General features: G+C 46.2%; 2 long non-coding RNA genes across 3 annotated transcripts; one reads left to right on the top strand and one right to left on the bottom strand.

Annotated features, from left to right (window-relative positions):
- The first annotated feature begins 367 nt into the window (after positions 1 to 367).
- Positions 368 to 2,692, top strand: LOC308594645. Of its 2 annotated transcripts, XR_014011515.1 has the most exons (3): positions 368 to 391; positions 1,486 to 1,679; positions 1,927 to 2,692. It is a non-coding gene; the product is annotated as an uncharacterized lncRNA (long non-coding RNA). The 2 variants fall into 2 exon arrangements; XR_014011516.1 differs by lacking the exon at positions 368 to 391 and having other exon boundaries at positions 515 to 1,679.
- A 3,625-nt stretch (positions 2,693 to 6,317) lies between these two features.
- LOC308595281 lies at positions 6,318 to 11,018 on the bottom strand. The gene is made up of 2 exons (XR_014011971.1): positions 9,509 to 11,018; positions 6,318 to 9,031 (listed from the first exon to the last, which is right to left on the bottom strand). It is a non-coding gene; the product is annotated as an uncharacterized lncRNA (long non-coding RNA).
- Between the last annotated feature and the right edge of the window lie 5,176 nt (positions 11,019 to 16,194).

Raw genomic sequence — 16,194 nt, 5'->3', positions numbered from 1 at the left:
ACGTGATGCCGGAGGGCCTCTAAGATGGCCGCCGGCCTGCTTCGGCGGGGGGCGGGGGGGGAGAGGATCCCACACGTGACGCACTTGAAGCCGAGGCGGGGGCCGCAGGGCGTCTGCGCACGCGTCTCGGAGGGGGACCCCCGAAGCGCCGCCGCCCGAGGAAGGCCTTGGCTGGCCTGATCCTGCCTCGCCCCGGCCTCCCCGAGGGGTGGCCCTGCACCGCCTTCTCGGTGGTGGCGCCCGCCCTGGGGAGCGCCCAGGAGAGAAACAGCTAGCCCAGGTTTAGCAGGCGCCTGGAGGCAGCCCTCTCGAGGGAAGGTTTTAAGGGCTGAGGTTTTATTGGGTTTTTAATATTCTGTTGGGAGCCGGGAAACCCAGCCAGATGGGCGGGGTAGGAATAAATATTATTAATATTATTATTACTCTTACGGGCAACGTCCAGCTATTGATTGACAGGTCAAGCTCAATTACATGGGACCTGGGGAAGTTTCTATGGGGAAGTGTTTTGCATTCTACTCATAAAAACACACTAATTCCCTGACCATCCGCGGGCTGGATTTAGAGGGCGATTGGGCCGGATCCGGCCCCCGGGCCTTAGTTTGCCTACCCCTGGTCTAGCATCTCTGAGCCCCAAGAGTATCCCCAACCCGCTTTTGGATTAACTGACCTGGTGGGGTTTACCATCTTAGAACTTCTTATCCCATCATCTCACTAGCCCATTAATCTAAACTAGCCCCAAATGAACAGGGCTAGAAATACCTGAAAATTTCCCCATCTCAATCAAGTTTGCTGTTTCTGGTTAGCTTTGTCCCAGGTTATCTTGGGCAGACTAAATATAGGCACAGTCAGGAACTGATTTGCTCTTTCTGCTGCTCTGCCTCATTTTTCTTGGCTTAGAAGGGTTCGAACTCGTACTGTGGTTCACCACAAAAACAAGGTCGATTAAAAAGGGGAACAGCAGGATGATAAATAGTGCTTGTGAAGTTCATTTTAAAAAGGAAGTTGTTCAAGTTTCTCCGGCCCATAAAGGAACTAACTCCAGTTTTTCTTTTTACAAAACTAGCTAGTTCAGCTGGGGTTCATCCTTAGCCATCCCCCCCCCCCCCCCGGGTTCAGAATGTTATAAGCTGTTGCGCCAAAGTACAGGATCCAAGTGTTATTCAGGGCCACAGAAGTAATGCAGTGTAAGATGTCTGACAGAGAGTGACAATTTCCCCATAATTGTAATTTGTTCTAGCCCCACAGCTGTTAAAGGTGTAAGGCATCACATCCTTTCTTGTACCTGTTTTCACTGCAAGCTGCTTCTATTGGAAGAGAGTCAGTCTCTTCAGCAAGGAAGATAAAGGAAATGCCTCAGATTCCCCCCGATTGCTTAGCAATAGTGATTAAATGACTGAGCAGCCTCAGCAACAGCGGTGTCTCTGTATCTGCTTAATAAGACTTGGAATGCTGTCTTCATATTTTGCTTTCAAATTTTCTTTATAGGTGTCCAACTGACATTAAAAAAGAAAGAAGATGAAACACGAAAGTGCAGGAATGAACGTGAAGATGAAATCATTCAAGGTTCTACCCCAAAATGAACTTAATTCACCTTCAGTTTACCTGGCAACTCTGGGGACTACTCTCAGAAGTAGTTCAAGAGTTTTGAACTGGTTCAGTTAGGTGCCACAATGGAACAGGCTCGGATGTGAGGGCAATCTGGCTGCGACATCTGTCACCCCATTGATCGCCAGGGTTGATTCGGCTGATCTGGCTGGCTAGGCGGGTGTCCCCTTCCTCCCTCACCGCTCCATGTGTGTCCCTCCCGAAGCTGCGCGCTCGGTGGAAGAGGACAACCATCCCAGATAGAAGGAGTGTACCGTTCTTCGGTCAAGGGTATACGATAGCTGCGCTCCCCTGCTAGAACCTCCAAACACAATGGAACAGGCTCTCTGATTCTTGGGGATCGCAATGTGTCCATTCTGTTATATGCTGATGACCTAGTTTTGTTTTCTGTGAACAAAATTGGACTTTGCAGGTCCCAATAATATCAGTAGCCTGCTCCTGAGTAACTTGGAGCAGAGTTTTCAGGGAGGAGGTCCCTGTTTTGTGGAACAGCAGTATTCCTGTTGAGATACAGTGGTCAGGCACTCTTTGTACTTACTGGAAACTGGACCATGACGCCAGCCAAGAACAAGCATCCATTATCACAGCCTGTTATTCTATTTCATCCCCTCAAATCAAGGACAACAATTCAGGGCTTCACTACCTTGAGATGCTGGTTTTTCTGCAATTATGTTGAGCCCTTGTTGAACTTAGGTTTCAACAGATGCCCTCAGCATAAGTTGGTTGGAATAGCACACATGGAATGGCATTTTGGATGTCATCAGGTTGCAGATGCACTGCTTGTAGATTTGCCCTTTACATATGGTGTCCAGAGAAATTTTTAAATTCTCTATTGGTTCTCAAATTGATCCTCCCAGGAAGTGATAGTTGAATTCTTAGCCAATAAATACACATCTGGTAACCATATTTGCTCTGGCACCTAAGAAGCTTCGTTCCAGTTATGTTAATGCTTTGTAATTTTCAATTTTTATGCTGTAAATGTTGTGTGATTTTAGAGGAATGTTTTGCTTTTTATCCTCTTTGCTCATTGTGAAGGCCTTTGGTGATATACAATAAATTGAAATGAATGATATTGTTACCTGTGGAATATTGCTCTACACAGCTTTCTGCGAAATATATAATGTGTTTTTGGATGCTTTCAGAAATGCTTCCTTGTTGGGAAATAATCGTTTGACTATTTTAGGATGCAATGGTTTGTAAACAGATAAAGAACGATGCTAGGAAAGTTACACAACAGAGGCTTGTGTGGCTGTTTCTTGCCTGCGGATTTGAAGACTGATTCATTGAATAGCTGCCTCGTGACCTACTTTTCTAAGAGAGCCTGCAAATACTGAGCCGAGGAATTGCGACTCTGGTGCCTGCCAGGAACATTATTCACAGGATCAAAATGGAATTTTGGACTGGTGACTCAGGGCTTCAGTAGGAAGAATGGGAGCCAACTGCTAGGGGCTGAGGTCCCTCCCCCCCAATAAAATATTGGAGGGGGCCAGCATCCCCCCCCCCATTTTAGTCAAGGTGGAACCCCTGGTTGGAAGGGGTTACAGCCTAGGTTTGCTACTATTTGTGTAGCTGGAGAAGTACATTTCTTTTGAGAGTTCCTCATCTTGTTTTATATTGTGTCTGGTTAGTGAGCCAGGATTTGGGGATAGCCCATTCACTTACAGCCCTGGGATGTTAGACTCTCATGAGCCTGGCCAGTGGCCAGGGATGGCACGTGAGAATGCATTTCCTTAAGTGTGTGTCTGATGCTAAATGAATCTTCGCTCCAGTGAAGAACAAACTATGCTTTTCTCCCCTAAAAAAAGCTATTGGTTTGGTCATGCACTGTCTTAATCAATTGTTTGAAACTCCTTTGATTAATTGACATTTTAAAAATCAAATGGCAGTTCTAGTAATAAGTAAAGCTTGAGTAGCTCATTTGGGAACAAACGTGAAGTAAATAGCAGTAATTTCTTAAATTTCTCTCTCTGATTTCCTGCATCACCAGTGATTGACCAGATGTAATTTACATTCCTTTCCAGCTTTCTGATTTTATTTATTTAAAGTATTTTTACCCTGCTCTTCAGCCAAAAAAAGAGGCTCCCAGAGCAGTTTACAAAGATCAGTAAAAAGGTAGGCCCTGTCTCAGGCTTACAATCCAGAAGACAACCCAGAAAAGAAATCCGGGAGGGGATAAAAGCAAACTCAAGCATCCGTTGTAAATGGTCTTTCTGTCACACTACAACACCGCACAAGTTCTACAGCGCTTTGCTTCCTTGGAAATAAAAAATGTGTAGCAGCTGTCTTTGTATCCAAAGGTCATAGAATCATAGAATCATAGAAGAGTTGGAAGAGACCACAAGGGCCATCGAGTCCAACCCCCTGCCAAGCAGGAAACGCCATCAGAGCACTCCTGACATATGGTTGTCAAGCCTCTGCTTAAAGACCTCCAAAGTAGGAGACTCCACCACACTCCTTGGCAGCAAATTCCACTGTCGAACAGCTCTTACTGTCAGGAAGTTCTTCCTAATGTTTAGGTGGAATCTTCTTTCTTGTAGTTTGGATCCATTGCTCCGTGTCCGCTTCTCTGGAGCAGCAGAAAACAACCTTTCTCCCTCCTCTATGTGACATCCTTTTATATATTTGAACATGGCTATCATATCACCCCTTAACCTCCTCCAGGCTAAAAGTGCCCATTTAAATGGTCAAAAGTGCCCATTTAATTGGGCAACTTTGCAACAGGACTTGCAAGCCCAGACTCACATTCCAAATTCCTAAATTCAGGATTCAGGCATTACTTTCAAGTAAACGGTATTCCACAAATTTGATTCTAGCTGCAGGCTATGAGAAAGCAAGGCCATCTTGCACATGTTGTGATGCGCAGATCTAGACACAACAGGACAAAAAGGAGCACCGTACTCCTGGAATCTGTTTCTGAGTCATTTTCAGTGAGAGGCACTGATTAAATACTTCTTGACACCTGGTGACCCAGGTGATCCCCTGGTGAACTGGAGGTCTGTTCTTAACCTGAAACTTCTTAACCTGAAGCACCACTTTAGCTAATGGGGCCTCCCGCTGCTGCCACACCGCGATTTCTGTTCTCATCCTGAAGCAAAGTTCTTAACCCGAGGTACTATTTCTGGGTTAGCGGAGTCTGTAACCTGAAGCGTCTGTAACCCAAGGTACCACTGTACTACCAGAAAAATGCCCATGAACTCTCCCCCTTCTTATCTCTGTACATTTGTTTTGCACCACCCTGTCCCCAGGATGCACATAAAATAAGTACATCCTTGTGTTGCCCCAAAGCACCACACGTCACATGCTCCCCAGGGAAAGCTCCCCCCCTGGTTCTAATGGAGACATGTTCCCCAATCTTCCTTCATCCTTCATGCTAGCATGTTAAAACAAGGAAAACATGTATTTTCCTATGAAACAGTGCATAAAATTGTTTATAAATGTATATAATTCTTGCTTTTGAAACTTGTTGGTTGTTATAAGAATTTTAAGGTCATACACATAAAAAATATGTTCATAACTGTATATATAAACCACATGTCTGAAACCCCACAGAATAGATCCTGAACAAATTGACCCCAAAAATTTCTCTGCAAGGTCAAAGTGGAAACCTCCCCATTGTCTCTTTCCTCACAAATCCTCTCTTAAGGGCACATTCAAGATATGAAGAGGGTATAAGCCTGTGACCTGTGACCTAGATTCAGGAATTAAGTAGTTATAATAACCAAAGAGCAGCCAAAACCCAGATAATGCAATCAGGTAACTTGCCAGACAGGAGATAAACAACGCATTCAGATTTCTGTTGTAGACCGCCTTTTCTGTGATGTATGTATGATGTTTCTGGGGGTGGTCTTGGACTTCAGGGCGGGCAATTTAAAATGTCTATATAAGGGCTTGCATGTATGGGTCGGGGTCCTCCTCGTCTCTCCTGCATGTGAAGGGGGCACCCTGTTGCAACGGTTAATAAAGATTAGGCTTACTAGCTGCTTTGCTTCTCAATATTCTCTGGTTGGTCTCTGTTATTTTCTCCTACCGATAGAGAACCTACAAAAGGACTCTATATGGGCTCTTGGGTACCCCTTAAGGGAAAAGGAGCAGTTTTTTATCTTTTATCATTGGTCATGTGTGCCTCTTTGTGCTGTACACCCCCCACAATCCCCCTTTCCTGAGATCATGGAGGCTGCTTCCTGACAGAGTTTCCCCAGGTGTGTCGCCTGAAAGGATCTCCAGGTTCATCCAGATGTTCTGATTCCCGTATCAATGAATCCCTAGGAGAACCTATTCCCAGCTCTGCCTAACCTCTCTCTGGAACTATGCAAATTTTACTAATCCTGAGGAATGTGACACCTTGACCTGCGCCTGAGCCACTATACTCCCACTTATGTGTGATGTATTTCTGATGCTCTACTTTGTGCCACTGACGTTAGCAAAGGGGATGTCCGCGCCAAAATGCTAACCTTTAAAAGTTGTGACAAACTTTGTTCTTGGTGCCTGCCTCCTATCATATTTTTTTCAATGAATCCGGGTACACTTTGAAGCTGAGTAGCAACGGGGAGTCAGTGGTGGGGATGGTGAGGCAAAAGAGCCTGCCCTCTCAGACATAAGTGGTGCCATAGCTCAGCAGTACAGCACATATTTTCATGCAGAAAGTCCCAAGTTCAATCTTGGATCCTCTACTTAAATTAAAAATATCTCAGATAGCCCAAGCTGTGCGGTGGTTTTTTTTGGCAAATATTTTTTATTAATTTTCAATTATTAAAATCCAATAACAGCCACATTTTATCAATATCATATTACCATTCCCATCCAAATATAGATCAATTATACAGCCAATTATAATTTTTGAGTGACTTCCTGTGTGCTGGGTTTTGGGATGCAAAGTTCTTATTTTCCCCTGCTTCCAAAATCTTAGTTAATCCAGTTGCATTAAGTCCTGTAGTTAAGAACTACAGAGTTCTTAACTTCCATTCGTGTTGAGATATTTAATAAAAAGATTTTCCCCCCGCAAGGAGAGTTCTGTATCCTGTAAATTCTCTGTGTGAGATCTTCATTTTCCCATTTGCTTCTTCATTGTTCTAATCATGTCCTGCAGCAGCATCTCTTCTTCCGCTTTTCCAATCTTTCTCTTATTCTGCTGAAATTCTAGCTGCGTCATTACACCACCTTTGTTGTTTGTGTCTGAGTAAGGGAGTAATCTGGTTTCCCGCCATAGCTCTGGGCGAATTTCCAGTTCTCCTTCCAATTCTTAGATCTCTTAACAATCTGGCGTTGCGCCAGGTCTTCTAAGGCCATAATCCGAATTGCCGTCCAGTGGAAGTTAGATGCTTTAAATCATTTCAGTGTTCTCACACAGTTCTAATTTCATATTAATCCATAAATATAATTCCGTTCTCTTTTTCTCTTCTTGCTTTTTATCAATTTGTTATCGTTTAGGGGGAGGTTTGTCAAATCATTTATGTAGCAAATATAGTATATGTAAAAAGGGTAAAAACTCCCCTCCTCCCTCACGTACCGTATTTTTCAACGAAGGAAATCTTTCCAGTTCGAAACGTTGCAACCCAGTAATGGGATTCACTTGGCAGTTTATAATCTTGTCCCCTTCATTCTGCACCTGTCTGTAAATTAGAGCCAATTTCATCCTAATAAACAGAAGCACCTCTGCTCTTCACGGCTGTGTGTGTGGGGGGGGGGTTACCGATATGTGAAGCGCTTTTACACTTAGCTTCTACTGCCTCTCAGGTTCCATACCAGAGCGAGAGCCACTTATCAAGACGATCTACGGGTGAAGCTCACTCCCCCCGGGCCCTGGGGGAGCTTGCAAGGACAATTACTCCCAAATCATCCTTGCTTTCTTCTGCAAATGATCTCCGCTAGCATGGGAGCTACATCCATTAAGGAAGTAAGCACCAGAAGTGCCCAAGCTGTGTTTTTAGCAGTGTTCCCCAGTGTGGGGCTGGAAGGAAAAGTCAGAAAATGAATAGAAACATGTTGCTCTGGGGAAGCTTTTGGGTCCCATTTTGTGGGTGGCAACTTTGTTATTTGCAACAGCCTGGTTGGGTCTGCCCTCTGGCACCAGGCCCACCTTTGTGGCAGCCATCCTCAGGAACACCCAGCACAATCCAAATTCAGTCCCGTAGAGCTACTGTGAGCACGTGTCTCTGGAAGTTCACATGTGCACACACTTAACACTGCCTCAAACAGCTGACTGGGGAGAATTAGCTGCAAGTTGATCTGCTGGCACACCAAGAGGGGACACAACAGAAACCTTGAGGATCACAAACTATTATATGTGGGGCTGAATGTGGTGTTGTTGTTGTTGTTGTTTTAAACTCTGGAAAAATCCACTGCCACACCTCTAATAATGGATTGATGCAAGAAAATTTGGCTCAGTATGATAATGGCCAAGATGGTTAAACTATTAAACTGACTCCCCCAAGAGGGAGGGGGGCCCACCAACCTTGATGGCTTTAAAAGAGAATTACACAAATTCATGGTGGCGGAAGAGGCTATCAGTGGGTACTAGCCATGAGGACTGACGCGGGTGGCGCTGTGGTCTAAACCACTGAGCCTCTTGGGCTTGCTGATCAGAAGGTCAGCGGTTCGAATCCCCACAATGGAGTGAGCTCCCATTGCTCTGTTCCAGCTCCTGCGAACCCAGCAGTTCGAAAGCACACCAGCATGAGTAGATAAATAGGTACCACTGTGGTGGGAAAGTAAACAGCGTTTCCATGCCCTCTGGCTTCCATCACGGTGTTCTGTTGCACCAGAAGCGGTTTAGTCCTGCTGACCACATGACCTGGAAAGCTGTCTGTGGACAAACGCCAGCTCCCTCAGCCTGAAAAGCGAGATGAGCACTGCAACCCCATTGTTGCCTTTGACCGTCCAGGGGTTCTTTACCTTTACCTTGCCTCCACAGTTGGAGGCAGCAATGCTTTGGGATACCAGTTGCAGGAGGGAAGAGTGTTGCTTTTGTACTCAGATGCAGGCTCTGGATCCAAAATGGACAAAAGAGCACAGTGGCTTCTTTTATGATACATTGGGGAATAGTTGTTGGGTGCTGGAACAATAACCTTTTCACAGGGGACACTGCCCAGACATTATGCCCAAACAGGAAATATCTCGCAGTGTTGGGGCGTTGTGGTCATATGTGCCAGCAGCCCTGACTCCTCTAAACTTGATGTTTCCACTCCTAGCAAGGAGATTGAAAGGGGGTTATTTCATTATTTTGTATTTATTAATTTTGCATACCGCCCTTCATCCAAAGATCTCAGGGCAGTTCATAGCATATCTACTTTGTGCTTGTTTGAAGGTCTCTGTGCAATTGGTGACCCTGACAAAGCAACACTACAGACCTGGGATTCTAAGGCAGTTGGTGCTGCCAAGATGCCAGGAACTGATGAGGCTTACACCAGGCGCCATGTTCCAGTTGCGCCTTTGTTACGGCTAAAATCTGGGTGCGGGGTTACTCTGCCACCCAGCTCATCGGACTAAGTCCGTGGGTCCCTGCGGAAGAAAATGAGCTCAGCCGGACGCAGGAGCAAACTGCAGAAGATCCAAGTTTATTGCGCAACAGGTTCAAGGCGAGATTGAGCAGAGAGAAAGGGGTGACATGAACTTTTGAAATTTCCCTCCATATCCCAGAATACAGTGCAAAATACATCCCAGTTACATCATGAATACATTAAGAGGTTGGGTTACACAGATTAACATATGGAGGAGGGAGGGGGGAATATGCAGAGAGCTGGATGGAGGAGGGAGGGGGGAATATGCAGAGAGCTGGAGATATGCGCAGATAAGCACATCCTGAGAAGACAATGGTCCATGTTTGCATAGTCTGTCACCTGGCTTGGCAGATGGAAATAAATGGATATATTGTAGTGAAGAAGACATGTCCCCCCTTCCGTATCACCTTCCAGTTGAGGCGCAACGGAGCTCTGGCGTGACCCTGTCTCTTTTGCTTGGCCCAGTCTTCTGGCTTGCTCTTTGTCCTGCCTCCCAGTTTGTCTGTGGTCCTGATTTGCTTCTCAGTCCTCTTTTGGCAGCTTTGCTCCACGACTCCTGCCTTCCCAGTTCACATCAGACCACTGCCCCAAATCTCACCCAGACACAATGCAACAACAGTCTCCCTCCTGGGATGAATAGCAGCTTGGAGGATGGGGAGGGGGGAAGAGTGGGGTTCTGGCAGGACTGCGATGGAGGGGAGAGTTTGGCTCTCTCTCTGCATGCCACAGTCCTGGTTCTGCCCCTCTCAGCTCCTATTGTGAAAGGAAAATGCTCAAGTGAAAGGCACGGATGCCGCCAATGCCCATATCTGTCTTGGCCTTAAGGTGCAGACAGGAAAGAAATGAAATGCAGAGGGGGTGGGGGGTGGGCTCGGCTTCTCTCTGCCCTTGCCTAGGATCAGGTTGAAAAAAATGACCTACAGAGTTTCCCTCTCCCTATTGCCACTCTGATTTGCCCAATAATGGATTTTGCTTTTGCTTTCCCAAAGTCATCTGAGCAGAGGAGGATTTGTGTTCTAGGACGATACAATTTCCCCTCGCCTGCTTTGTTCTTGCAGCATCCATCAGATCAGAAATAAATGAATGAAGACTGTTCCCCCTGCTGGGAGAATTCTCTCTTGCTGGAGAGGGGATGAGGCATCACGTTAGAGCAGCAAAGGAGAAAATCAGGTCACACTGTGCTGCAGTGCCAAGATTTCCCTCTTGCTTTGCTTACTGCTTTTTAAGGGCACTTGACTGAATTTGAAATGTCCCAAAGGGAATAATCCACTCTCTGCACTTTGCTGAATTATTCTTCAAGCACAAAGCAATATTTTTAAATGCAATTTTTATGCATGTTGGGAAGCAGCCAGATAGCTATAAGGAAAGAAGGGAGGGTGCGAGGAACCAATCTGCCTTGTTATGTAATTAACATCTATCACAAAGAGGAAACACACAAAACAGCCGAACAGGCCAGCCTGCCAAGCACTCAAACAACCCAAACCCCTTAAATTTGGGCCTGCAAATTAATGAGGGTTTTTGCTTTTAAAGGAGCAGGTTCTATCCTACATGGTTAAAACAAAACGAATGAAACCAAATCAGAATTTCCAAGTGAATGAGAAAGGGCTCTTCTCCAGCCATGCTAGCTAAATATCACTTCCCTGTCCAAAGGCAGTGTATTATCTCTGAATGCCAGTTGCTAGAGGGGGCAATATTTATTTATTTACTGTATTTATAAACTGCCCTGTACCCAGAGGTCTCAGTAATGGTTCCGGAAACAGGATGGTGGAGCTCAGCTGATCTGATGTGGCTAATGGCCAGGGGAAAATGGGAAGTGTAGCCCAGCCATGTCTAACGCCAAAATTTGGGATCCTCTGCAAACCTGTGTCAAAGTTTTGCAGTTTTTTTGCAGCAGTTTTGCAGCAACCCCCCCCATGTTTTGCAGTGCCCCACAAACTGAGTAATTGATACATCAACTAAGGGTTCGTACTTAACATTAACTACAAATGTTAGAGGGTATCCCCTCTAAACCGATGCCAAATTGTTGCAGTCATTTTGCAGCATTTAGCAGTGAAAACCCCACATTTTGAAGCACCCTACCAACTGAGCAATTCTACTCAAACCTGAGGTGATAGCTATCACCCCCAAAATCCAACGCTGTCTGCTTCACTCCAAACCAGTGCCAAAGTGCGGCAACAGATTAGCAGCATTTTGCAGGGCCCCACCAACTGGGCAACTGCTGCCCAAACTGGGGTCATAGTTATCACCCCCAAACCCAAAGTTTTGCAGTGAAAATACTAACGTAGGTTTGAGTAGCAATTGCTCAGTTGCGGGACATTGCAAAATGTGGGTTTTTTATTTTTATTTTTGCTGCAAAACACTGCTAAATTGTTGCCACACTTTGGCACTGGTTTGGAGTGAAGCAGACAACGTTGGGTTCACAGTTAATTTAACTTCCATGGAGCATAATGTGGGCTGCAGCTGGATTGGTGGACCCTGAGTCTGATCTCAGAGGGCTTGTCTTTCAGCTGCTCTTTGGGTGGGTTTTACAAAGGAGAGCCTGGCATGTTGCAACATGCAGCCTTCTGTGCTCCATGCTCTTATCATCATTACAAGACCCCTGCTCAGTCGTCTTTTATCACAATGGCACGTGATTTGGCATTTGTTTTATCCATCCTTTAGGGACTTTCCATTTCACATGCAGAAGAATGATTTTATTTTATTATTTTCAAGAAGCTTCTGATTTCCTTTTAAGTTCCCAGTAACAGTGCCAGCCTATGTCTGGGATATGGGTTGCTTTGTTAAAGATACTGCGTCTGATTTAATTAATTCATGCAACAATTTGATCTCCAATTTATTTCAATCCAAGCCTCAGGAATCAAATGATTCATAGTGAAAAGGAATCATATGGTGGCCAGACTTAATTTTCTGACTTCTTTGAGCAGGTATTATTGGATAATCTGATTACAGGCAACAGGAAGTTGACATTTAATTAAGGGGCATAGCCTTATTCAAAGGATGTGGGGAGGGGGAACACTCTGAGCTTAGCAAAGGTGCAAAGCATCCCAGGAAGAGCCTGGGGCTTGTGGTGCCATCAGGACAGGACTTTGGGGCAGAGACTCCAGTGCAACCTGGTCTGCTTGTCACATTTCAAAATGTCTAATGATGGGGTCTTCATCCCCTCTGGGGCCTGGAGGCAGATTTGGGAATCTAAGAAACTGCTGTGGGTACTACAAAACAAGCATTTCAAAGAAGAAAATGCACACCCTCCAAAGCAACAGGCAAACCAGCTATTCCCTCATACAAAAAAGCAGGCAATGCCCCCACCGCACACCCTCAATTATTATTATGTTAAATCAACGGGGAGGGGCAGAAGGCCTTGGCTGGTGCCAAAAGTGCTGTCTGAGGGCACCCTGCCCACAGACACTGTCTTGGGAACCCCAGATGGAAATATTGACAGCTGATGGTTGGGGCAGGCTTATTTATTTATTTAGTTGGATTCACCCCCCCCCCTTTTGTCTCCAGAGAGCTCAAGGTGGCCCCCATGGTTCTCTCCCTCCTCATTTAACCCCAACAACCCTGTGAGGTAGGTGAGGCTGAGGGGCAGTGGCTGGCCCAAGCTCACCCAAAGAGCTTCAAGGCTGAGTGGGGATTTGAACCCTGGTCTGACACTCTAACCACTACACCCCACTGGCTCTGCCAGGGACATGCTGGTGAAACAGAACCCCACAGGGAGCAGGATTGGCTCCTCACTCGTCTGCTGGAGGGGCTGGCAGCTGGACCCTGGGACTTCTGCAAGAGACACAGATGATCTGCTGACCTCCTGCCTGACTTGAAGGATGCTAGCTGAGAAGAACAGAGGAGCTACACTTTGCCATTTCAAAAAATGGAAAGGGCTCTGCACCTGCCCTGGACTCCGTAATATCCTGCCTCTGATCCATCCAAATGATGACCAGCACTGAAACCTGCCGTGTTGCTGGTCTGCCCCTCCCAGGACGACTTCAAGTCTGAGATGATTCCAACTCTACAATTCTGTGATTCTATGAATGGTGGAAGAAAAAAATAGCAGACAAAATCCCTCTACTGCTTGAGGAAAAGAACAAGCTGAAAGCCTTGGTGCTTAGAGATTCTCCTACCATGAAGCAGTGCATTCATTTTGTTAGAACTAATAAGGTCAGGCTCCCTCCTTCCATTGTTATTTATCCTCATGCAAAGATCCTGTCTTTTCTTAAAGTGTCCTCTAGATGGCAAGCTAATGATGCATTTGGAATGGAAGGTGATGATGTATTTATTTTTTTGGGAAAAAAATACCCACAATGGGTACAATGCAAAACAGTTGGAGCATGCAATCAGCTTAAGCCTGTCTATGTTTGTGTTGGATTGTGGCCACGAGGACCTTCATCCTCTATGATGTGGAGAAAATGGATAGCATGTTCTCTCCCCCTCTCTCTTAATGCTAGAATTTGGGGCCACACATTCAAGTATCTGGTCAGCTGCAAGAGAGGATGCTGGACTCAATGGGCCACTTGCCTGATCAAGCTGGGCTCTTCTTGAGCTCCTTTCCAGAAAGGCAGGATAGAACTGTCATAACCTAAGCGGGAAATGTATATCTCCATTGCTGTGGACCACATTTCCTAAACAAAGCCTCTCTGTGTGGTGGCAGTATACCACTCCAAGCTGCTTCATGAGGCCAGCAGCATGGAAGGGGGGCTGTCTTCTTGTCTTGCCTGTGGCTGGCTCCCTACCCGAAAGAGGCTGCTGGACTACATGGACCTTTGGTCTCATCCAGCAAGGCTGCTCTTTGGGCCAGATGCACACAGATGCATGGAACACTGTCAGTTCCTAGAGAAATAGCACCCCAGACCACGTCACAGATCAAGTAAGTGTTGGTAGTCCATTTTTGGTCCTGTCATTAGTCAAAAAACATATGTTGCCTTCATTGAGAACTGACACGCCTCTTGCTCCATGAGTGGGGTTTTCCTCCCCTTGTGTGTGTAATTGAGTAAGCATCACTTCTCAAGACCCAGACCACCATGGATCAAAAGTGGGCACAACCTATTTATGTCAGGAGGAAAAGAGATGTTGTTCTGTCTTGGGAACAGGAGATCCTGCGCCCTTTCTTTTGATCTGCTTGGCTAGTTTCTCATTCAGCCCCTCTCATCACTTTTCAGTGCTGTTTTATAGTTTAGAGGCCCCAGCGACATCATCCGGAAGCAAAGGACTCAAATTTGGTGCGTTAGAATTTGGATGAGGACATGCTTCTTCCACAACTCGTGCTCTAAAGCAAAATAGCATTTGGGCTTCTGCCAGCTAAGTTATTAGGTGGCTATTGCAACATCTTGTGGTACTGAGTTCCACATGCATGTGTGCATGTAGAATGCGTGCTCCGTAACCCTGGAAGACTCTCAGAGCAACTGACAAAAAATATTCTCATAAGAAGGGGGGCGGGGGGCGCTTCTCTTGCACTTGATCCAAAAGCTGCAGTGAGTACAGAATGCTGTAGCACACTGGCATAGAACACCTGTGCCCAGAGTACCAGTTGCTGGAAACCACAGGAGGAGGAGCGTGCTCTTGAGCTCAAACCCTGCTTAGAGGTTTCCCAATTATGTTTGTGATGTATGCGCAGGCTCCAGGGAAGGCATGTCTAATGTTGGGAGGGGTGTGTGCCCTTTTTCAATACAGGAGCAGAAAATACCTGAACAGAGCTAAACTGGTTTCTCCCTCTATGAAACTGGTGCCTCTCCTGTGAGTAACAAAGCTCGAGAGTTTGCCTGTTATTTCTCCTGCATGGAATGCTCTGAGCATCACTGCCAGGCTGCATGATCCCGCGCAGCAGCCCCCTGCATGGTGCCTGATAGTTTATTTTCTTAGCGTCATAGAATGATATAATTGTAGATTTGAAAGGGACTCCAAGGGTCATCTAGTCCATCCCCGCAATGCAGGAATCTCAACTAAAACATTCATTTCCCCCACGATGACAAGGAACCATTAATGAGTACTCTTCAATCAGTCAACCAGCTACAAAGCCGCTTAACAGCTACCTTGTTCAACCCCAATTTCATCAAGTTACCTCATTTCCTATTTTATCTATGTTAACTGCCTTGAGTCCTAGAATGGGAAAATGGTGGGATATTAATAAATTTATAAGTAATAATAATTACTTACGCGGGTAATAATTACTTACTTACGGGACGCGGGTGGAGCTGTGGGTAATACCACAGTGCCTAGGACTTGCCGATCGTATGGTCGGCGGTTCGAATCCCCGTGGCGGGGTGAGCTCCCGTCGTTCGGTCCCAGCTCCTGTACACCTAGCAGTTTGAAAGCACGCTTAAAGTGCAAGTAGATAAATAGGTACCGCTTTATAGCGGGAAGGTAAACGGCGTTCCGTGTGCTGCGCTGGTGCAGGCTCGCCAGACCAGCGATGTCACACTGGCCATGTGACCCGGAAGCGTCTGCGGACGGCGCCGGCTCCCGGCCTCTAGAGTGAGATGAGCGCACAACCCTAGAGTCTGTCAAGACTGGCCCGTACGGGCAGGGGTACCTTTACCTTTAATAATAATAATAATAATGCTTTTGTATGGTAGACGTCATGAAGTGAGACTCGCACTATCCCCCTGGACAGCAACCAAGGAATGCTGGACTCCTTCCCTACCCAAAGTGCCTCCACTAGCAAGTATTTCCCTTGGCTGCAGAAGGGGAAAGGGGAGGCTGCCTCTTCACCCCCCCCCACGCTCTCCTGGGACCAAGGACAAGTTGGCTCCTCTCCTCCCACAGTGTCAATGAAAGCCCGTGAAGTGTTGCACAAGAATTTTTCCCTTATGCCCATTACTTTCCCCTTGTTTTGTGTCTTTCAGGCTGCATGCTATCACTTAAAGTGTTTTCATAGTTAACAAGGGTGCATTAAACGTCTCTGCTTTCCATTCATGGAGTCCTTTCTACAGGTCAGTTCCATCTGGTGTGAGATCTTCCGCAGCGGAGGCACCACAGATGTTGGCATCTGGAATGCTATCCGTTTCTGCCAGGTATCCTCAAGAAAGATCCTTCCTTCCTACCTTCCTTCCCCTAAGCTGCACCTGTTTGCATCTGCCACAAAAGAGCCACGCTCAGGCCGCTT

Source organism: Podarcis bocagei (assembly GCF_964188305.1).
Source record: "Podarcis bocagei genome assembly, chromosome: 9".
NCBI lineage: Eukaryota > Metazoa > Chordata > Lepidosauria > Squamata > Lacertidae > Podarcis > Podarcis bocagei.
Note: the sequence above shows the minus strand (reverse complement) of the source record. Positions and strands in the feature narration are given on the sequence as shown.